The sequence below is a fragment of the Corapipo altera genome, unplaced genomic scaffold, assembly GCF_003945725.1.
Source record: "Corapipo altera isolate COAL_440 unplaced genomic scaffold, ASM394572v1 103, whole genome shotgun sequence".
Classification (NCBI taxonomy): Eukaryota; Metazoa; Chordata; class Aves; order Passeriformes; family Pipridae; genus Corapipo; species Corapipo altera.
Genome location: NW_020884993.1, coordinates 787,466 through 792,172, shown reverse-complemented (window position 1 = coordinate 792,172; position 4,707 = coordinate 787,466). Strand labels below are relative to the sequence as shown.

General features: G+C 49.0%; 1 long non-coding RNA gene across 1 annotated transcript; it reads left to right on the top strand.

Annotated features, from left to right (window-relative positions):
• Positions 1-445: 445 nt before the first annotated feature.
• Positions 446-4,499, top strand: LOC113958309. The gene is made up of 3 exons (XR_003531471.1): positions 446-500; positions 1,063-1,201; positions 4,326-4,499. It is a non-coding gene; the product is annotated as an uncharacterized LOC113958309 (long non-coding RNA).
• Positions 4,500-4,707: the final 208 nt, after the last annotated feature.

Here is a 4,707-nt window from a genome sequence, read left to right as displayed (position 1 = left end):
AACACCTCCAAGAAACAAGGCAGAAGAGCTCCAGGCAGAGTGTAGGTTATTCCCAAAAAAGCTTCTAGGCAGCAATTGGAATCCCAGGATAAAGACTCCAAACCTTTCTGATGATCTGCACTACCCAAAGGTGGCAAATGTACAGCAGCTGAGTAGCAACCAAGTCCTTGATCCTGTTCCCTGTTTCAGCCTCACCCTTCCTGACAGGCAGCTTTCCAAGGCCCTGTCCCTTGTACAAAAGCAAAACACTTCTGGTGATGCAGGAGGAGCAATAGCTCTGCTCTTCAGGGGCTGAGAGGCAAAGAGAGGAGAGAAAAACAGGCAAACTCTGACACATCACAGCGTTTCTGATCCTGCCCTCCCTCCTGCTCCTTTGCTCAGCCACCAGGTTTTCATTTGCTTTCTGCCTCTACAGTGCTGGGCACAAGAGGGGAGACGGCAAGAAAAAACCTGGGAAGAAAGCAGAGCAGATGCAGCATTCTGATGGAAAACCACCCAGGGTAAGCAATGTGGGGTTGGGGAACAGCTGGAGACTTGGAATTCTTGGGGAACCACTGTAAACCCTGCTGTGAGACCCTCCTTCCCTACCGCAGGAATTAAGGATGTACTTTGTGTGAAGAGCCCAGGTGCATCCAGGCAGAAATTTTCTTCATCCATTGGGTCTATAAACTCCCAGAATCCCCTGTGTGATGCTCTCTGGGCTCTGGAGGAAGAAGAGTGTTCAAGTCCTCAAGGCTGCTTCCCGGGAGGAGTGCCCACTCTATGACCTGCAGGATTTGCTTGTGGGGTGTGGATACTATATTGGGTTTGTGTTTTCTTCACCACACTAAAAGCAGCCCTGTCAGCAGCAGTGCCTGGGCTGGAGACAGCTCTGATGGTTCCAGGTGGTGACAGGAGCCATGGGGTGATGGGACCAACCCTCCCTCAGATGGTTCAGCTGCCAGCTCGGACCAGCCCTGCAAATCAGGAAGGGCCTTTAAATGGGGAGTTTGGAAGGTGCCAGCATGTAACTCACTGGCTTCTTCTAATTTTTGCCTTCTTGCCAGTCCTCTTGCTTTACAGACAGGACATATCACTTCTTCTAATTGCTCAAAGACTCTCTGGCCAGGACTCGTGTCCGGGTTTCCGCCATCAATAACAGACATGGTTCCGTATCTCAACCAGTGTCCAGCTCCCTCCCTCACAGCTCCCTCCTTCTCAGGTGAGTCTCTGCCAGAAAAGATTTGGGATCTGTGGCAAACTTCAAGGCTTGGAGTGCCTTTGGCCTTCCCCACTGATCTCCAGCCCCAAGAGTGACTATTTGCTTACTCAGTGAAAGTTTATCCTGGAACCCCTCGTTGACACTCAGCCACATTCGTCACTTGAGTCTCTGCAGACCCTCTGCCAGTTCAGGTGGGGTTTCTTACTTCGTCCTTTCCCCCCAGCTCTTAGCTTTGCTCAGGCCAACTCAGAGAGGTGCCTGGATCCAAGCCACACATCAAGAGCTGGTATCAGATTTGGATCACCGAGTCTCTTTTTTATGGGGATAAGTTTGGCAGTAACTGGTCCACTCAAGCTGATTGTTAAAACCTCTCCTCTTGTCTGGTTTTCCCAGCCATTCATTGTACCAGGATGCCAAACCAAGCCAGAGGCACCTCCTGGGGAGATTTCAAGCCAGACAATGGTCTTTGACCCCATGTGAGAAGAACAGCCTTCCACATCCTGTACCAGCAGGAGACGTTTTGCTGCAAACACAAGGTCCTGCTCATGTCCACCTCCTCCTTGCTGACGGTCATGCAAATGGACTTTCTGCCCCAGCATCTCCTCCACAGCTCTTCCCTGAAAACTTCCAAAGTGATCTTTATCACTGCTGGGGAGGTGTCCTCTTCTCCTACAGCTTCTCTCCATTCCTGGGCTATTGTTTTGCAAATATCCTCATCATCTGTCTAATTGTAATTCACCAAGATCAACTCACAGACTGTGCTCTGCAGGCACTTAGCCAAGCCCTGAGATACTGTAGGTTTGCACTACTAGACAGAAATGTTAGTAATTGATTCAGGGATCTCTTCTGCACAGTCTTGGGTACTATCAGTTGTGTCCAAAATCCTGTTTTTCCATATATTCTGAGCAGCAAATTGTAGGAGAAACTCACTGTGCTCACAATTTCCAGCTTTTCCTGAGTCACCGCTCTTCCCAAAAAGTCCTCTCTTAGGAGCTGGTATTTTCTGCCTGCCCAACAAATGGCAGAGCACAGAGGTGCCTCCTCATGGCACTGACATTTCAGGGCTCTCAGCTCATGTCACTATGAAAAGTCACAGCAAGACCAACCATTAGTCCTAGAATTTTTTAAAAATACTGACTAGTGAAGAACAGTTGCATCCTACAGGGGACAGAGCAGTAGATGAGGCAGACAACTGTGCACCATCCACATTCAGGAGAACACACCATGGGTTCAGGAGATGTATTTCTTCTGGATAACAGCAGAGCAAATTAAAATACCACAAGCCTGACCTGGTCAGCTGTGCAGAAGTTACTCTGTTCTGGCCCTTGGACAAGGAGATCAATGAAATTTCCATGATCACTCATTTTTGTAAGTGCAAGCTTGGTACTCACAGCTCCAGAAAGTTAGATCAGCTCACATCCTTACTGGAGGAATGTTCCCTTCACCTTTCTTGTTTAATGTTCCATGACTAAACATTAATGTTTAATGATTTTTTTTAATCAGTACAAAAATCAGACAAAAGCCATGCTGTGCTGCAGTACTGGAAGTACATCCCAATAATTTAGAGTAAAATACAGTACAAGACAGAAGTACTGACTCCCCAAACAGCCATTTAAGCAAAGAAAATTCCTGGTTAAACTCCTAAAAAGCCTACCCAGTTCTAGGGATACACACATGAGCCTGGTACTACCTTAACACACCCCTAAACAACTTGCTGAGGAAACATTCAAAAGACTATTGGCATCTTTCTAATCCCTTATCCACTGCTTGTGGGGGGGAGGGGTGGAACTGGATAATCTTTAAGGTCCCTTCTAATCCAAACCATTCTGTGATTCTGTAATTACTCTTTAGGATGGGCAACCTCACCTTGAGTCCGTCTCTGAGGTCATGGCTTTGTGCACCCACAAGTCTCTTCTGAGCAGGTGAAAGCACAGTCTGATAAATGGCACCATGGTGGCCACCAGTAACACCCCTGGGATGTCCAGGAGGACACAGCAGCTGTAGGCGATGGATCTCGGCATCCCAAAAGACCTTCGGGTCATCCCAGCCTGAGGTGCCCACATCTGCAGGGGCGGACCAGGAGTGAGGAGCCCAGCAGAAGGGTTGTAGGGAGCTGTGTATGGGATGCATTCCCCTGGGAGTTTGTGTTCTCAGTAAGGGGTGCCCTGTTCACATGCCCTTGGACAACGAACTTGGACAACAGGTACATTTTGGAGAATTCTGGGTAGAGCTGGCCGAGACACAGCCCAGGACTTGTACTTGGAACAGTCTGGTGGCCCATATACAGAATCACAGAATAATAGGATCTCCTGGGTTGGAAGGGACCCACGAGGATCATCCAGTCCAACTCCTGGCCCTGCACAGACACCCCAACAATCCCACCCTGTCCCTGAGAGTGTTGTCCAAACACCGTGTCAGCCTTGGGGCTGTGCGCACTACCTTGGGGAGCCTGTTCAGTGCCCCACCACCTTCAGGGGAAGAACCTTTTCCTAAAATCCAGCCTAACCCTCCCTTGACACAGCTCCAACCGTTCCCTTGGATGTTGTTGCAGCTCACACTGAGCAGAGATGGAGCTGCTGCTCCAATTCCCCTGATGAGGAAGTTGCAGACCCCAGTAAGGGGTACTGCCAGCAAAGCCCAGACTCAGCCAAGGCAGAACTCAGGGATCCCCAGCCAGGTCAGGGTGCAGGGGCCCTGCCCTGCTCACCCTGAGAGCAGCCGTGTGTCCCCAGAGGGCATCTGGGGAGCCCTGAGACCTGGGGCCTGTGAGACGGGACTGCTGGTACCACCCTGGGCTCCCTACTGCACCACCCTGGGACACAGCACAAATCAGCAAATACTCTGAGTGGGAAGGGGCCCACCAGGATCATCAAAGTCCAGCTCCTGGCCTTGCACAGCCCAAAAAACCCACCATGTGCCTGAGGGTGTTGTCCAAACACTCCTTGAACTCTGGTAGGTTTGGGGCTGTGACCACATGTCCTAAAAGCAGCACCATGGGGTCATTCACAACCCATCCTGGGAGTGCTGCTATCTCAAGCTGTGCTGCCATTATTAGGGAATGCAAACCACACCATGCTGACTTGCAAAGAAAGTTTGGAGCATTTCATTTTCTTTCCCCTTCCAGTATGAGCACAGACTTAAGAGCCTCTGAACAAGGAGTTGGACATGTTTGCTGCATTTCAAGCCACTGGAAACATCACTGGAAAGCTGATTTGGCAGAATTTCCCCATGAACAGCCACTATGGAAATTGCAGGTGTATTTGGCAACATCTTGTACAGCTGTGCATGGTTCCCACCTTCCAGGAAATGCACCCTGGGGAACATTGGTGAGAGAGCCAGGCACTATCAGAAACTCTTCCAGAACAAAAGCTCAACCCAATCTAAGAACCATTCCAAATATTTGTTAAAAATTTGCTAAAAAAAAAAACAGAAATAAGAAAAAAAAAAAAGGAAAGGAAAAAAGAAAAAAAAAAAGAAAAAAAAAGATATTTCATGCAGGGAATTTC